Source organism: Furipterus horrens, unplaced genomic scaffold, assembly GCF_987537825.1.
Source record: "Furipterus horrens unplaced genomic scaffold, mFurHor1.1.pri manual_scaffold_1, whole genome shotgun sequence".
In the NCBI taxonomy this organism is placed as follows: Eukaryota; Metazoa; Chordata; class Mammalia; order Chiroptera; family Furipteridae; genus Furipterus; species Furipterus horrens.
This window is the reverse complement of record NW_028327171.1, coordinates 4,817,029-4,836,308: the sequence shown is the minus strand read 5'-3', so window position 1 is coordinate 4,836,308 and position 19,280 is coordinate 4,817,029. Positions and strand designations below refer to the sequence as shown.

The 19,280-nt window shown below is 47.3% G+C and overlaps 1 protein-coding gene across 1 annotated transcript in view; it reads right to left on the bottom strand.

Moving 5' to 3' along the window:
- The window catches only part of DYRK1A (dual specificity tyrosine phosphorylation regulated kinase 1A), a 130,844-nt gene extending 119,521 nt beyond the window's left edge, over nucleotides 1-11,323 (bottom strand). The window contains exon 1 of the mRNA XM_090271739.1: nucleotides 11,062-11,323. The gene's annotated coding sequence lies outside the window, so the exon portion shown is untranslated. The remainder of the gene's footprint in view (nucleotides 1-11,061) is intronic.
- Nucleotides 11,324-19,280: the final 7,957 nt, after the last annotated feature.

Below are 19,280 nucleotides of genomic sequence, written 5' to 3'. Positions count from 1 at the left end.
CAGAGCCACTGCGTAAGCACGCTGGGCACAGGCCACCCAGGGCAGGGGTCCTAGGACTAACCTGGTCTTTACCCTAGAAGTCACAATAAGTCATCAGAGAACTTTTTTAAGGGCAGAGAACTCTTATTCATCCATTTGCTCAAACCCCTCTTTATTTCTGCCCGTCAGGACGTCTCTTTCCTGTCTCGTTCAGCACCTGACTTGCTTCCTCCCCGTGGTTTCCCTGAATCCTAAGGCTGGGTCTTCAAGCTCTTCCCTCCGCTTAACTAATACCGCTGAGTAGCCCTGGGCCTTCAGGGCAATTCTTAGGTAAATGTACCTAGCTCTACTCAGCTCTGCCACAGAACCATTACAGGGAAATTCAAAAGTGAAATTAGACTGTAAAACACTCAATGAGATACTAATAATCTTACCATTGCTGTTTTGAAAAACTTTTATCAAACAATCTTTTATATCACAGAAGTAATGTCTCCCGATAACGAACGTGTCTGATATAACGATGAAGTTAAAAAACACAACTGTGATGACAGTTGCAGGCCTTTTCAAGGAGAAATAAAACCAAAACAATTTTTCAGGAGACAGCATTTGTCCTAAGGACTGAAGTCCTATTCAGATCCAAATAAACTTTAACTCCAAATTAACTGTCAAACGAATTCTAAAATGAGACCAAAGTTTCGACTTTCAAAAAGCAACATAAAAAATTATGCAGTTTCACAGACTGTGTGCCCTTTAACGAAAATCTAAGCCTACCCCAGAAGCTAGTGAAGACCCCACAGCAGAACAGAAATTCCATGACCGCATGGACAGTGAGTGCAGCCTTCTGGTTTCAGGCCCTAGTTCCATGTTTGGCACTAGGAGGTGCTCTGCTCAATAAACAATTTTAGGTACCTCAAAACATATATGATTTTTAGATGATCATCTCCCAATAAGAACACAAATGAAAATAAAGAGAATCTGATATTTTTCACAAAAATACTAAGACACTCAGAATTAATTAAATTCACTACTTTTCAAACTTTGAATTGTATCATAATTAAGCTTTTCCTTTCCAGATTTATGGCTTCTACCACTGTCCCATTTTTTAGCTCATCTTTACGTACTTCCTTACATATTTATTTTACTTGAGAGAGAGAAGAGAAGAGAAGAGAGAAACATCGATTTGTTGTTACACTCATCTACACATTCACTGGTTGTTTCTTGAATGTGCCCTGACCAGAGAGACAGAACCCACAAACTTGGCACAAAGGGACACCGCTCTAACCAACTAAGCTCATCTTTAATAATGCTACAGGTTACTTCCACCTAACCCCAATGGAAGGTCTGAACTACAGTAACTCTTATCTTCTATTCTTCAACAGTTACTTCAGGTCCTCAGCAGAAAATATTCTCAACTGTCCCGTTAAACCAATCATTTCACTCATACCACCAAGTTTAATTCGCTTTCTCCAAAAATTTAGTGACATTGCTGTTCAAATCCCAAAATATTCAGTGTGTTCTGTTAAAAACTAAATAATTAAGAAATTTTTGCCCTGGCCTGGTAGCTCAGTTAGTTGGAGCATCATCCCGATGAGCCAAGGTTGCAGATTCAATCCTCAGTCAGGACACATACAAGAATTAATCAATGAATAGCTAAATAAGTGGACTAACAAATCGATGTTTTTCTACCTCTCTCTTCTTTCCCCTCTCTCTCTAAAATGAATAAATTAAAATTTTTTAAAAAGAAAATTTTAAGGTATTTCAAACTTGGTTCTCCCACCTGTCTTCTACTTTTTTCTCTCCTTATTCCTTCATGCCTGTACACCTAAAATGAGCCTCCCTTCCAAGCCCTCCTCCTTACAGGTCATCTCCCTGACTCATAGATATGTCTGTCATCACCATTCTGCCAAAAAATCTTCGATCGCCCCAAATTCAAAATCCTCATTACATGTAAAACCCATCACTTACTTCTCACTGCAATTGCTCCTGCCCCTCCCCCAGCACGCCCGACCGTCTCTCTCTCTCTCTCTCTCTCTCTCTCTCTCTCTCTCACACACACACACACACACACACACACACACACAACATCCCCATGGGCTGCCCACACGCCCTCCTCCGGAGGACTGTCAGTTCCCCAGGTTCTACTGTAGAGCCTAGCCGTTCCTCCAGGTCAAGTGCCGCCTCCTCCACAAGTCAGACTCCCATTCCCAGAACTGTCTACTTCCTGTGTTCTTCTAGTCCTTCGTGTGGCAGTACCTCCTGGTCAGCAGCCAAGGTCTAGTTAATTCTGCCTGCATACACTCAACTGCCTCAATGCTAGCAGCAGCGGAAAGCAAATCTTACTTTCGTAGTAAAGCTTATAACACCATAATTCACATATACAGAGGACAAATGTTTCCTCACTTGAAGAGTAGTAAGATTCCCCTTTTACAATTTATCAAAGCACTTACAATGTATCAAAACACCAGTTTTTCATCCAACAGGATGCAGGAATATCAGGGAATATTTTAACTATATGTGACAAAAATGAGTATTTTTATTATTTAAAGTACAAAGCTTATAGTACAACTTAAGATGTTCAAACTCACTCAAATTAAGGAAATAAATACCCGAACAACTAAACATCATTACTCATTTATTAAACTGACAAAGATTTAAAACTCTGAAAACACCACTGGCGGGGAAATTCGGGAAACTCCACACTCTCAGTGCAGATGAAGCACAAATTAATGCTACTTTTTTTTGTTTATTTTAGGGAGAGAGGGGGAGAGGGAGGGAGAGGAGGAGAGAGAGAGACATCTATTTGTTGTTCCACTTACTTATGCCTTCGCAGGTTGATTCTTGTATGTGTCCTGACCAGGGATCGAATCTGCAACCTTAGGGTACTGGGATGATGCTCTAACTGACTGAGCTACCTGGCCAAGGCTTGGTGCTACTTTTTGGAAGACGATTTGGCAGTACATATTCAAATGTGCATATACCGACTAAAACAGCAAAATTCCCATATACAGGAGTCCCTCTCTATATCACGGTTCACTTATCGCAGCCTCACTGTATCATGGGATTTTTAAAAATATTATATTTAATTATTTATCGCGGATTTTTCGCTATATCGCGGGATTTTGCAGCATTGTATACGTATATTGTTAAAGGTACGTAGGTTTAAGAGCGTAGAATATGTTTAAGAACATAAGTAGTGACACCCTGGCTGCTGTGGCTCAGTGGATTGACCATCGGCCTGAAAACCAAGCGTCACTGTTTCGATTCCCAGTCAGGGCACATAACTAGGTTGCACGTCAGGTCCCCAGTTGGGGGCACGAGTGAGAGGCAACCACACAGTGATGTTTCTCTCCCTCTCTTTCTCCTTTCCCCTCTAAAAATAAATAAACAAATAAATAAATAACTTTAAAAAAAAAAGAACATAAGTAGTGTTTATAAAAGTGTGGAAAAGGTTAATAAGGGACTGGGAACAGTTTATAAGTGTGTGAGAAGGGGTTATAAAGCCTTCAAATACATATAAATACTAAAATAAGTGTAAGGTTCCTACTTCACAGATTTTCACCTATTGAGGGGGGTCTAAAGCGTAATATCCGCGGTAAGCGAGGGAATACTGTAAATAGATATCCTACAGCTATCACTCACAGAACACAGTTATATGTACAAGTATGCACACTACAGCACTGCTTAAAATAGCAAAAGGATGAAAACAATTCAAATGCTCTTTAACAGACTGATGAAATTGTGGTATATCCACAACATGGAATATTTCCCAATTATTGAAAAAAACAGGTGGCATGAGAATACTACTAAAATCAAGAGGCTAAAGTCGCAAAACTGTGTTTAGCATGATCCCATTTGCTTTTGATTTTAAGTGCACACACACTGTGCAAGTATGTACTCACATACACACCTCCCACAATGTCTATGCATGTAAAATTTTAATACATATAACTGTAGATATATGTACACATAAAACATTCCTGGGAGGAAAAACTGAACTATGGAGCCTAAAGGAAGAGGCCATTTTTGACACCATTCTTTATGGCTTGATCTTTCTTTAAAACTATACATATGCATTACTAGTTTAAAAACTAGAATTCCCTAGGTGATCAGAACAATGTGTGTTTGATGTGCTGTAAGACCACTGAAACAGGAGCCCTAACCAGAGGGGAGAAACACTAACAAAAACAGGAAACTCTACTCCAGTAGATACACAGTAAAGCCAGTGGGTCCTCAGCAAAATTATCCAGTCCCATTACCAACATTCTCTCCACGGCAGGAGGCCAGCAAGTGCCAGTCTCATGCTACCAGCCTCTGGCCACCATGCCTCCACGCACCTTTCCAAGGCTATACACAAGCTGACATTCCTCACCCCCGCCCCCCACTTTCCTTGGGCGAGGATACGTGCCCTCTTCTGCCCTCCCCTTCCAAACAGCTTTCTCATTAGTAAAAGAGCTAATCTCCCCAATTTTTTAAAATGACAGCCAGGTAATTGACAAAAATAAAGTTTTACCCTCCTAACAGATAAAGAACATTCCTCTGGGAGTATTTTCATTTTAAATTAGGGACTCCAACTCTTACCTTAACCTGAAAGAATAAATTCAACAGTGAAAAAGAAAGGAATAACTTGGGGACAAGACCTACCTTGGTTCCGTCTAATCACGCCAAGGGAGTACCTCCCTATCACCTCCCCCAGCAATTCTCAACTTTTTAAACATGCGACATCTAGCTATTTAGTCAGGGGCACTGACCTCTTTTCCCTTACTCCTAAATTAAAAATGACAATAGTCAACACAACAATAGCCATCCAGTGTGAACGAATCAAAATTATACCTATTTTTTGTCAGACTGACAAAAACACATTTTTGGCGTGCCACAGAATTTCAGTAATTAGTTTATGTGTGCCGTGAAGTGCAGAAGGGTGAAAACCGCTGACCGACCCTACCGGCCACCGCATGAACCTAACAACGCCTTATTTAAAACCTCACCTTCCCGTCTTTACATACTCATTAGACAAACTTGCACTATTTTTCTAAGAGGCTCACAAGTGAGCCAACCATTTAGTTCACACACCCAAAAGCAACACAGTTGAGAATGACAGGTATCCCTATAAAAAACACCAATGAAGTTGGTACTCAGTCCTCTGTTGTTTCTTTTGTAAAAAAAAAAAAAAAAAAAAAAAAAAGAGGAGGAGGAGGAGGAGAACCAGGTGTCAGGAAAACGTAGCAGTCCCAGACCTGCTTATTCCGAGGCACTGGTTAGTAATTTAGTTTCTTTACATCCATTTCCTTCTCTAGAGAGATGAACTATATGAAATGTTTCTACAGTATCAGGATAATCACCGGAGCCCTATTACGAAATCAGATTCCAGAGGATCACGCCCGGCCTGGGGAGAGGGAAGGAAGACACCTGCTAGGATCCCCACCTGGGCAAGTCCCACAGAAGACTACCTGAAGCCTCCACCAGACCTAAGTATGTTCCCTGGGTTTAAGGGAATCCTACCCTCTCCCTCTTTTTGGCAAGCCCACAGGAATTAAAGAAGATGATATTGGAGAGGAAATGCATTTTAAACATCACTGCTACCATCACCCATGCGACTTCAGTGACTCGAACATTTACGGGCATCTGCTGAGGGTATCAGCCGGAAAACACACAGTATAGCTGAGGAGACTATTAAAACGAAATCCAAAAGCTTGGATTCCAAATGCTGTTTACATACAGTATAGTCACAGCAATCAAGAATCATGTCTCTGTCAGAAAATACTGTTAGTAAAATAATGTGCTATTGGACTCAAAACTTCTTCACTACTGAAAGTTCTGCTACATTTTTTCTAATCTGACTACATACGTATCAATTGCGTGTGCTGAATGAACACTGATGGGCTATTGGAACTTGCACAGCACAATTTAAAATATTAATCATCAAATATGGAAAATAAAACACTAATTAGTGCAATAAGTTGTCTCCTCAAAAGTTTATTTCTGCAAATTTCTCCCAAACACCTGAAAGTGTGACAGGTAATGTTTCATAATCTCCCATTATCCTCTTCTTCAGCAGAAACACATTTTCAGCCAGACAACTACCGAAGACCACACATCCCAGCCTCCTCTGCAGCTACATGTGGCCACAACTAAGTTCCGACCAACAGGTGTAAACAACAGTGTAAACCGGTGTAAACTTCCAGGTTCGTCTTTAAAGGCGGAGGGGGTGTGTCCCCCCAACATCCTGCTCCTGGATTGTGCGTGTACTGGGGAGCCATCTGGTACTACACAGAAAGGGGGGCCTCTTTAAGTCGGGAAAGAAACAAGACAGAAAAAACCAAGGCCCCTACTCCACGAACCACATCACCCTTCGATTACTTAACACTTATCTGAGAAATGGACTTCTTGATTAAGCCACTGTATTTAATCAGAATATAGGCCCAATCTCGTGTTCTAACTAATGCATACAGAAAGTTTTAATCTGTAATAAATATTAAATTATAGCGCCTTACCAACTCAATAAAGCTGAAAATAACTGCAGATTCGTGGGTAACTCCACTACTGAAATTATTGCTACTGTATCACTTATATTTATATGGCATTTTACACTTTTGCAAAGCACCTCATTACAGTATCTCATTTCACATTCTTGAAATCCCGGGCAGGGCAGCTGCTGCTACGCACACTTGGCATATAGAATACTGAAGCCCAGAGAAGCTACCTGGTCCGACATGGGACAACTGAGGAGAGGTGCTCTTAACAGGATTCAGCACAGAGGTCCCTCATTCCCTTATTCTGCATGCATATATATTTACATAGCCCTGCTATATGCCAGGCATTAGTGTTACAGGCGTGATCAAGAAAGAATTACTCCTGTCCAGATGCACCCCCCAATTAACGGAGTAAGGGAGGAAATACCCACATAGTTAGCTGTGATGAGGGCTGCGGAAAGAGCAGCCTCCTGTAAGAACGCGGCCAAGGACCCTCACCTGGGCTCAGGGTATGGGGAAGGCCTTTCTGAAGAAACATTTATACTGAGACCGAAAGGATGAGTATGAATGAAGAGGAAGGGAGGGATGGGGGAGGGGGAGTGGAAGGCTACTAGGAAACTTATATATAACATCAAACTCCCCAAGAAAGCTAAAGTAAGTACCACAGACCCCATTTTACCACTGAAGATGCTCAGTGAACTCACTGGCCTCAAGGTCACGCTGCCAGGGAACGGCAGGTCCCAGTGAGACTCCAGACCCGCCTGACCGGAGCCCCTGCCAAGCAGCATCCCACACGCCAGCTCCCTCCCCTCTCCTCAGTACCAAGCTGCCTGAACTGCCATCTACAACTAGGCATCAAACAGATCTTAAACAGCTGTCACAGCTTCAGCATGTTTTTACCCCCAGCACACGTGCCAAGATGCCAACCTTAACCACAAATATCCATAAAACAAAACAAAAAACAAATCAACCCTTGTCATTGGGTATTTTATATACATACTCACACACATACACACACACACTTAGAAAAATTAGGGGGTTATTTCATGAGCCCGGATGCTATCTAAAATAGAGGTGATGCTGAAAAAGTTTCATTCCACGTTAAACCAGCTCATTAATTCCCACCACATAAAATCGATTTAAATAAGCATTTCAATCATAAGGAGGTAAAACTCAAAACATTCATCAGTTCAAAAGATATATTTTATGCTATTATGCACTATACATTATATGCATATATATGCAACGCGTCCCTCAAACAAACAAAAATAAGCATATAACTTGTTAAAACTTTAGCAGTAATACTAACTTTTAAAAATAATCTCCTAGAAAAAAGGGTACATAGCTCTGGTAGGGCAATCAATTGCCAAGGAGCCAAAATGGTTCTGTATTAGCAGAACGTATGCCTACAAAAAAACCACATCATTTTAGATGTTCAATGTACTGTAAGTTATCACCAATAAAGAATTTTAACTCATTAGACAACCCTAGAAGCAGGACTTCAAAGCAAGATAACTATTAAAAACCATTTAGCTGGTTTATACAAATCAGCATTTCCAAAATTTTTGTTCTCGTATACCAAATAAAGGAACTAATGCTGCCTGGAGCCTTTAGGTTAGAAAACAAGACTTGTCTTGAGTTACCGAATATGAACCTTAGTTATTTTAGTTACGTGAAGTCAACATTTCACTTTCACATAACCAATGGTAAACTTTACAGGTCTAGCTTAACATTGTAGCATTGACATAAGGCAAAATTTCAGAAGATTTCTTCACTTACGGGCAACTCAAGGGAAATTGTAGATAATTTAAAATAATTTGATCATTTTTTCCCCAAGTAATTAAAACACAAATTTTAACCAACCAAAACTGTTAACCCAAAATTGTGCAAGCCTTGGGTTATGAATTACCAAATTTTCTCTTGCCATCAAAACACTGTCCGATGGTCAAAATGATATATGGTAATAAGTCTTTTAAACGGCACGGCCACCAAGAGTAAGGTGCTCTTTGGCAAGTCCCACAGCTCCCGCTGACAGGGCGAACTGTGCTAGTGTCAGGTTTCAGGTGACCGCCTTTGATACTTTCAAGGAGTATCCTTACTTCTAAAAAGAAAATATACACACGTTTCTGGAGGTACAACCACCAAAACTCTCAACACAGATCCGTCCCTCACAGTTTAAACTACTGATAAGGAATATAACAAGTTAAAAGACTCACTGAATTTGGGGAGCAAAGCAGCAAGATCTTTATAAAGACTCTTTCTGGAAGTTTTTGGGTTTGCTGGGTTTAGATGGCTAAAGTTTCTCCTTGGGGGGGATAAGAGAAGCTGCCTGGAGGGTGTGTGTGTGCGCGGGCGCGCGGAGAAAGTGCGCAAGGTCTCTGAAAGGAGAGCAGTTCATGCTCAAGCAAAGCAAAGCGGACACACGCTTCACCCCAAATGCCAGGTCGCGAGGGAAGCCCCGGTCTATTAACCTTGTGTTTAATGTCGTGTTTAAGGCAACACCCTCTCGCTGGTACCGAGGTTGCTTCCAGCCCAGCACCCGCGGACACTGGCCACAGCAGGCGCGCACGTGGGAACACCTCGGGGAGGCTACATTTCTAAGCTATTTTTTTCTTAAGTGTTTCCAAGTAGCACTCAAAATTCAATACAAATTAACCTTTTCTTTCTGCAAAACAAAACGCACGTCCAAGGTCATTCTGTCTCGTGTGCTGGGACAAGTGACGCTGAATTCCGCGCCTGCGGACGGACCTCGGAGACCACAGACACCTGTGTGGGTCCCTCAGGTGCCCCGCGCTGCACTCCCCGCCCCTCCCCCCCGCTCTGAGCCGTGAACACAGCAACTCCCCGGGAACGAAGCTGGGGGGCGGGGGACACCCCCGCGCCAGGCCCAAGGCCGGGAGGGCAGCCTCAGCGAGGGCCTTCTCCGCGACCAGCCGTCCCCGCGCCGGACACGCTCAGGGTCAGCGCCCCCGAACACGGCCCTTCACCCCCCGACACACGGGCCCTCTGTGCTAAGGCCCGAGCGGGTCCCGCCTCCACGGCCTTAAAGTGCGTTTACGGAACGCTCTCGGCCCTGAACCCCAAATCGCTCCCCAGGTCACGGGGGCCGCGTCCCACGCACACCAGCCACCGCCGCTCACCCCGACCGGCTCCCGCAAACCCAGGGTCGTCCTGGACCCTGAGTCGTGCGCCTGCACCTCCCGACCCGGGCCGACCCCTCCCAGCGCGTGGCTCGCTCGCGGGCCTCATCTGTCACCGTCTGGCAGCGGGGCCCGTGCGGCGGCGGACAGGCCCTGGGCCCCCGGCGGCGTCGGGGCGCTGCGGGTCGGAGCCCCGTGCGCGGTAACACCCCGAGCCCCCGCCGAGCGCGCCTACTCCGGCCGCACAGCGGCTCCCACCCCGCCCTCCTCACGCTGGGATCGGCGCGGGCACTTCGGGCCCGGCCTCAAACTCGCTCTACCTGGAGGCGGCCTCCGCGGAGCGGGCGGGCGGCGGGAGCGCACGCCGCCGGAGAGACGCCTGCGCGGGGAAGGCCCGGCCGGGCGCTCGCGCTGCAGGCCCGCGGGGCGAGGGGCCGCGCACGCACCCGCCGCCTCGGCGCTCGAGTGGGGGACCCGCGCCCCGCACCGCTGCCCGCGGCCGAGGCCACGTGGGGAGGGCAGAGCGCACCCCCCGCACGCGCGGCTCTCCTCCGAGTCCGTGCGCGGCCGCGGGCGGCGGGGGGCGGGGGCGCTCGGACCCGCCGAGGGACGCCGGTCGCCCGGCCGTCAGGTGCGCTGGGCCCCGCCGCGTCGTCAAACCCGCGAGACGCGGAGTCCGAGGACGCCTTTTCCCGAGAACGCGGGCACTAGCGGGGATACAAGGGCCGAAAGCGCCTGCGTTCGAGCGCTGCGCCGGGTGAAAAGGCCCGCGTCACCCGCGGTCGGATGACAGGCTCGGCCAGGGGCCGCTCCGAGCCGGGGGGCGGGGGGGGGGCCTTCGGCTCGGCGGCGGGCACGCGGCGCTCCCGGGGGCCCCAGCGAGAGCGGGCCGGCTCCGCCGCGACCCCCGGGGCCCTCCCCACTCGCGGCCCAACTTCGCGGCGCGCCGGGGGCCCCCGCCCGGAACACACCCCGCGGGGCGGCGCGGGGCCCGGCCCGCGACCTTCCCCGGCGCGCCGCGCGGCCCGCGCATTGTCCTTGCCGAGCGCCCCGGCGGCTCCCACGCTGGAGGGGGCCGAGAGGAGGGACGAGGGAGGAGCTGGGGGCAGAGGATGAGGAGGAGGAAGAGGAGGAGGAGGAGGAAGACGCCCTCCTCCCCGGCGCGCGGGCGGCCAGCGAAGGGCTGGCGCCCGCTCCGGCCCCCGGCGCCCGGCTCCCGGCTCCCGGGAGGCCGCGGTCCCCGCTCCCACCCGCCGCAACCTCCCCTCCGCTCCCGCCCGCCGCCCCGCCGGGACCCCGCCGGCCGGCTGCCTGGCTCCCTCCCCGGCGGCCGGCCCTGGGCCGCGGCGCCTCCTCCCAAAATGGCAGGTCCCTCCCTCCGCCCGGCCGGCCTCGGCGCGGGCCCGGCTGCAGGCCGCGGGGGGGAGCCGGGCGCCGGGCCGGGCGGGGCCGCGGCCGGGCCGGACACTCACCAGGACGATGGCGGGGCGCGCGCGCCGCTGCCTCCGGTGAGTCTCAGCCTCGGGCTCCCGCCGCTGAACTCCCGCCGCGGCCTCCGCAGCCGGCGCCGCCCGGCCGCCTCTCTCGGCCCCCGGCGCTCCCGGCTCCGCGGCCGATCCGCAGCCTTCTCGGTGTCTGTCCGGCTCGCGCTTCCAGCGGCGCCCGGGGCCGGGGAGGCGACAGCCCCCTCCCCGGCAAATACCGCAGTCCCCGGACCCCGGCTCCCGGCGGCGGGGCCGCGCGGCCCGGCCCGCGCTGAGGGCGCGGTGGCGAGGCCGGCCGCCCAGGCGCGGCCGCTCCGGCGGCTTCTCCCCGACGAGGATTTTGTAAATCTCACAAAATGGCGCGCGCTCCAAACCTGCGCAGCCAGAAGCGCCGGGCCGGGCGGTGGCGGCGGCGGCGGCGGCGGCGGCGGCGGCGGCTCCGCCAGGAGAGCCCAAACCGCCCGCCCCCGAGTGCCCGCACAGACAGACAGACACACGCACGCACACTCGCCCGCGCACACGCTCACTCACACACTCTCACACTCACACCGGGCCCGCCCGCTCGCCGGCGGCAGCAGCGGCACCAACAGCAGCAGCAGGAACAGCAGCAGCAGCAGAAGCGGCGGCGGCGGCGGCGCCCGCACCCCCCGCTCGGGGTGTCCGCTCCCTGAGCCCGACCTGAGCCGCGATCAGCAGCAGCGACGGCAGCAGTCTCCCCGGATCCCCCCGCCGCTCTTGCCGCCGCCACCCCCGCCTCACTCCAATGGGGCTTTTTATTATTATTCGGGCGGGAAGCGAAAGGGTTTAAAAAAAAACCAACCAACAAAATGGCGACGGACCGACCCGGTCGCTATAGCAACTGTCAATCAAAACGCAAAACCCCGGCTGACGTGCTGACGTCCTCCTCCCGCCCCTCGGCCCAAGCCGGTAGGCGGGGCCTGTTGCTCGGGCAACGGCAGATTCCGTTCCCTCCTTTATCTCTCCTCCTCGGTCCCCAACCAACCACCCAACCCCCCTCAGGTCACGTGAAGGATAAATTCGGAGCTCGGCCCGCTACGAGTGTCGGAGGAGGGCGCGTGATTCGCTCGGGGGAGGGGAGAAGAGGGGGGACGGCTGGGCAGAGGGAGGGAAGGGGAAGGGTAGAGAAAGGGGGGGTTGAGGCGGTGGCCCGGCCTGTACGCGAGAGCCCACCGCCTCCCCAGCAGCCTGGCCGCACCCCGCGCCCGCGCCGACTGCGGCCTGGGGAGCGCGCGCGCGGGTGCGCGCGGCCTCTGCGCCTTCGCCCCCGGAGCCCCACGCTTCCGCGTCTCGCGCCCGCAGCCCCGCCCGCGTCCGGGGGAGGGGGCTGGGCTCTGCGGCCGCGGGGAGACCCGGGAAGCCCACCCCTACCCGCCTGGGCCGGGGGCTCTCACCTTCATCTCCGGGGAACGCCCCGGCCGCGGGAAGGCACCCCGGGTGCGCACGTCCGCGGGTTTAAACTGTTCTTGGAAGGGCTCGCTTGCCCCCCTCGCCGGAAAATGCCCACGGAGGCCGCGGCGGGGGTAGGGAAGAGGCCGCCTCCGCGTTTCAGACATCTCAGGAATTCCGGACGCTTCGCCCGAATCCGGGATGCCCCTGCGGCTGACACCTTGATTAAATCATGCCAGTCGTTCTGTGTAGCAGCCGATGCCCATGTTCAGAAATTGTGGACGGAGCCATCATAAAAACTTTTCTGGGTCGTGCGCGTCCTCCCAGGCTTTACACCTATTTTAAACCCCTGCCCACCTTTCTGGGTGCAGCCTTCTCTACCGGAATGCCCTTAAGTTAATCCTGGAGCTATTGCTGTGTCCTTGTTGGCCAACACCCTGGCTTTTTTCTTTTTCGTGAACCGTCTGGTTACAGACTCTGAATTCGCCCACAATTCTTCATTAGTATTCTAGCTTTCATTTATTTCTGTTCTGTCTACCCCTTCTTGCTGCGTGAATGTTGCGAGGTGTGCTCCCCAGGCATTGAAACCTAGTAGCCATACTGTGCTGGCTACTTTGTAATCAGTAGACAAGTCACTGGCTAAAAACTATTTTTGTACCAAACGTAATAAAACGGGACTTAAATGTTACACTAATAATATATTATTTTACACCAAGTCACTAACATTGATTTCTAAGCTTGATTTTGCCATCATGTTAGTGTTCACGCCAATTTTTCTTAAACTAAAACTGTTCACAAATACAGTAGCAACAGATACAATCTTACAGGCGTAAAGGAAAACAACCCGCAACAAATATCGATCTCTATGTGACTCAAGGGAAGATATTTGCTTTAATAAACGGTTTCCAACAAATGTTTACTGCCTTCAGTAATTAAAATGATACATTAAGGCAACCATTCAAATTAACACAGACCCTGAAAGACATAAGACTAAACCTAAAATAGGCAAAAAGTAGTCAAGCAAATAGGTTGCTATAATGACTGATTCTTTGTGGTATTAAGTTTCCATGACTGCCCTGGTGGGGTATTCAGCTGGTTAGAGCATCATTCAGATGCACCAAGGTTGCTAGTTCAATCTCCCGATACAAGAATCAACCGATAAATAAGTGCAACAACAAATCAATCTCCCACCTCTCCCTACCTTCCTCCCTCTACCTGTCTCTCTAAAATCAATTTAATTAATTAAAGTTTCCATGATTGTCCGAATGTCCCAACATTTTCAAAGTTGCCCTGCTAACGTAATTAAAGTCCACACTGAACCAGATTGTTCTGAAGGAAATGCCCAAGAGTGTCCCTATTTAGGTGAGAGGTGGCTACCTGAATTGCTCCCAAACTCACACTTCCACCTATACAACTCCATCCTCCTGCGTCTCCCCTCCCTGTTACCCCGACCCCATTCAACAGTTTCACTTATATGAGAGCATTAAGCATTGGCAGCCATTAACACTAAGTTAAATTTGAATCAAATTTTTATTGCCGATAATGAAGGAAACTTGCATAATTAATCTTATAGGTATCCTGGAAAGAATATGACAGTGTCTCAAGAAATGTACCCTTGTCTTCAGTCAAATCAATCTAGAAGATTATAAAGGTGAGGCAAGATCTTGAGCTTTAATCATGCAGTAATAGAAGGCATTGCCAGTCTTCTTACCTAGAAGGTTTCACCCTTCCCTCTCTACCACACCCCACCTACACCTACCATCCCCCACCCCGCACCCCGAGTGACAGTCTTACGCAGCATTGATCAGTGAACTGTCACTTAGTGTCCAGGTTGGAATGCTGTAAAATAGTTTTATATAGACTTTACCTAAAAAGTAACCTGTAAATTGTGCTGGCTCCGAACAAGGGAACACATGTAACCAGGAAGGACTCCAGTACAGATGCCAGTTTTGTGTTGAACGATAAAATTCTTGCTTTCATCGGAGAATCTCCTCACCACATGCACTGACCCCCAACTCACCAATAATAACAGCCTTGCCTTCACTGGTGTGGCTCAGATGGTTGGGCGTCATCCCACAAAGTGAAAGGTCACTGGTTCGATCCCCAGTCAGGGCACATGCCTGGGTTTTGGGTTCAGTCCCAGGTCGGGGCACATTCGAGAAGCAATAAATTAATGTATTTCTCTCACATCGATGTTTCTACCCCTCTCCATCTCCCCTCCTACCCCTCTTTCTAAAACTAAATAAATAAAATCTAAAAAATAATAATAGTAACAACCTCCATTTGTCCAGTACATTCTAGAGTATCTCTAATCCTCACAGCAACATTACATCCCCATTATACAGATGACAAAACAACTTCTGAGTAACTTTCTTCAGATTAAACCACTAGTAAGTGGTGAAGCCAAGATTTACACCCAGGCGTGACTGCAAAGCCCATTTCCACCACACCAAGATGATCCAAGATTATGTGGAGATCAGGTCATTACAGAGGTAATTAACGTGTCATTAGAGTGAGCCCTGATCCAATATGACTGGTTTCCTTGTAAAAAGGGGAAATTTAGTCAGAGACAGACATATACACAGGGAAAATGACGTGAAGACAAGGAGAATGCCATCTATTAGCCAAAGAACGCCTGAGGCTGAAGGAAGCTGGGAGAGAGGATGGACTAGATTCACCCTCGTTGTCATCAGAGGTAACCAACATCCCCGACACCTTGATCTTGGACTTCTAGACTCCAGAACTTTGAGACAATAAATTTCTGTGGTTTTAGCCACCTGCTTTGTGCTACATTGTTATGGCAGCCCTAGCAAAGTAATACATGGATCCAAGCCAAGATGATGGGCTTTTTGCTTTGTACCCCTTCTGTTAATGACGACACTTGGTGGTGCACCATACTAAGCCTAAAAGTTCAGAAGTCGAACCCCGCTGGGAGTTATAACCCAAATCTTCCCAGGACAAACAAACTAATCAATATTTATATCACTGTCCTTCACACCAGGTGAAAAGGAGGAAAATTTACAATTTGTCCCTGGTCAGAGGCGTGGCCAGAATCTGACACCCCTGATCTTCTTATAGACTTCTGAGTGAAGGTCCTTGATTGTTCCCCTTTGTAGAAGATTTATTTTTTGTTTTGATTTTAAAAGTAATTCGTGTATACCAAACAGATTTTTTAAAATAAATTAATGAATTAAAACGAGAGGGGCCTTATTTAAACTGACGGTGACAGTAAGCTATGAATCAAGAAGTTAATACTCAGTTCTCTATATCTGAAGTCAGAAAACAAAGAAATGAAAGTCATTAGAAACAGTTTAACAATAAGGAAAAAACTAAGAGGCGAAGACTATTCATATATACCACCCAGAGATAAACCTCAGTAAAATCTTCATACTGGCATGCGCCCTCCCAGACTTTCTTAGGCATAGGCGCCTTCACACACACATGCAACACACACAGATAGGTACCTTTTTATGCCTCCTTTAACTTACAATTACGAACACATTTTCATGTTAATTAATTGAAATTTGGATAATTATTTTTACAGCTACAAGTATTCTATCAGTTGAATGGGCCATAATTCATTTAATGGCTCCTCTATGTTTAAAGGAAGTTCTCTTCACTTTTCTTACTATAAAGCTGCACGAACGTTGCACGTATACATTTGACACGCCTGTCCAGTCATTTCCTTAGGACAAGAGCATAACTCCTTAGAGCTTTGATTCATGTTGCCAAAATATCCCTCAGAAATGATTTCACCAATTTGCACTCCTAAAAGTAGCATGTGAGAATGACTTTTTTCCACACTCTTGTTTTAATTTGCATGTCTTTGCCCATTTAATGTCTTTTTTATATATGTATATATATATATATATCTTTTTTTTTTTTTTTTTTTTTTTTGCTATTTGTGCCCTGCTTGTATATATCCCTTGCTTATTTGTGGAAGAGGTGTCATCTTTTATTGATTTCTTTTTTTTCTTTTATTTTTTACTGCAAAAAAAAAAAAAAAGAAGAAGAAAGAGAACTGGAAGGCTATTGTTTTTAGGCCAGTGTATGGTATAAACAGCACGCATCCATCACCGCAGCTCCTGTACTCATCTCCATCCCTACCATCGCCCAAGTGAATCTAGTCCAGACTTCCCTGCTCAGCCCCACTGCCCCCACCCTCCCCGACTCCTCTTACCTGGATCAGCTGCTCTGCCACCATTCTCCTAGCAGCATAAGGTTGTTTTATGACAGGTGGTTTGAATAGTGCCATTTTTAAAAAGGAGGACTATATTCATTACTTTCCTATCATGTAAGAATGTTGACCAATTTTATTTTATGAATCATCATTAACATTTTCTTTTTTGGGACATCAAAACTAAGGTTAAATAGAAAATGTAAAACTGTTCGATAACAGTGTATAATTCACACTGTTTTGGAATATCTTGAAACGGTATTCTGCAACATTTTGGCAAAGACTTAAAAAGAAATGCACTTCAATATATTGACTCATATAGTGTAGCTTTCTCGAAATTAAGAAGTTTAGGGAAAATGTCCTAATCAAACTGTGAAAAACAATTAAGTACCTGGAATTTAAAATTAGGTGGGAGGCACAGAAATCTACAAAGGTCACTTACTTCAATGGTTCATTAGCTCAACAGTTCTTGAGAATTTTGGCTTATTTTCTTGGCTTTTTAATATAGTCATGTAGTGGACATTCCTATAGCATCAATATTCACATTTACTGCTACTGTCTTTAACATATTTCCTATTTTACTTAATTTAATTCAAAAGATACTTATGTGGTCATTAGCAGTGCCATGCCTGTTTCTCAACTATAGAAGCTTTTAGGGCTAGGATCCTATATTTTCATCTTTGTATCACTAGCACCATATCTGGCATACCATAAATACTATTTTGTTTTGTATTTTTTAAGTGAATGATGAGCTCCTGCTATTTTCTTCCAGTTTTCCTCCATCATGAGGTTTTTTTGGCAATCATAAGACTTTAGGGAAAGCTGTCCAGTGATTGTATAGAAGCTGGAAATGTTCTCTTCTGATCTTAAAATGGATGGATTTTCTCTAACACCAGAGGACAGATTGTTGCAATCTGTCAGCAAAACAGAAAGAGGAAAATTCCGCTGAAGAAATACAGAAATGTATCTAGAACTAACCAGGTAGCTAGTTTATTACAGCAGTGTTTCTTGAACCAGTGAGCGTTCTTTCACAGTCCTCAGCTCACCGCAGTACCTCCAGTTTGAGAAACTATAGATTTGGGCATTCTCATCGGACAGAGGTGTAGACAGGCCATCTGTGTGGCCAAGTCTACCTACTGTCAACCGATGGTTGTTGGCACACACTCAGTGCCAACAGGAATCCCCAATTTGGGATATGGTGAAGAAGGAAACTTTATTCGGTGCGAAAGAGCGTAATTGTCATAGAGCAGAACTATGAAAACAGCGCAGCCATAAATCAGCTCAACTGGGATATAGCAACGGCTGTGAAAACATCACTGCTATGGGGCAGCTCTGGACCAGACCCCTCTACAGTCAGACAGCTCTGCCGCTCCCTGGTCTGCCCTGGCTTGCGCTGACCTGCTCCATTCCGCTCCAGTGATACAACCTCAGTGTTTTAGTTCAGCCAGGAGAAACACAGCCCTCGGTCTTCAGTGGAGAAGAGAACCCTACGCTCCTGTAGCTGGCTTATATACAGAGAAGTCCCTGCTTCCGATCCCTGATTGGCCTGCTGTCATGCAAATGAGGACTTCAAATTCTCATAGTTTGATTGGTCCAAGAGGCACTGTCCTGATTGGTCAAAAATTAGCTGCTCTGATTGGTCAGTGAAGATGTTGCTTTTGGGCAGGGGGGGGTGATGCTCAGCTCCAATTGGACGGGAAAAGCCTCAATCCTATTGGTTGAAAAAGGATTCCAGGAACTCCTCTCTAAGGGCTGGCTCATATGGCAGGACCCCAGTGCAGGCAGCAGCCCAGGGCAGAGGCAGGTAGTTCAGTGCAGGCTTCTCCCTGAAGTGTAGTTTGTGCATAGAAATGGCTGCCGGCTCTGTTTTTGTTGGTGTTGTTTTTTAAAATTTGAGCCCCGTTAGCCACAGTCCTTCTTAGCAGGTATCTTCTTTTTCAGGGTTCACAGTCCCCAAAATAGTAGCCTTCTACCTGCATGCACTGTAAACAGCTTAGGGTAGGGTCAGAGAGCCCAGCGTTTATTTACGAGGACAGTCAGCATGTCTGCATTCCCATGTCTGCATTACTTACAGATATTTAAAAGCAAACATGGGCTGCAGCTAGCAGGGATTGGGTGACGGTGGTCAAAGGGGACAAGCTTCCAGTTACAAGATAAGACATACTAGGGACATAATGTGCAACGGGATGGCTGCAGTGAACGCTACTGTATGCCTGTACGGGGCGCGGCAAAAGTAGACATACGGTTGTGAGTACGTGAAACGGGGTTTATTCTTGTGTTATTATTTATTAATTACTGTATATTCTCCATATGAACAACTGTAAACCTAGTTTTTCCTCACCCTGTATGAAAGTTGTTAAGAGAGTAAATCCTAAGGGTTCTTATCACAAGAAAAAAAAATTTTTTTTTTTTTGTATCTTTATGAGGTAATGGATGTTAACTAAACTTATCGTGGTGATCATTCCATAGTATATGTAAGTCAAGTCATTACGCTGTACGCCTGAAACTTACACAGTGTCGTATGTCAGTTACATCTCTATAGAACTGGAAAAAATAAAAGCAAAAAATATTTCTTAACCTTTTAAAATCTATTACATAAAGAGTATAAAGAATAAGACACAAG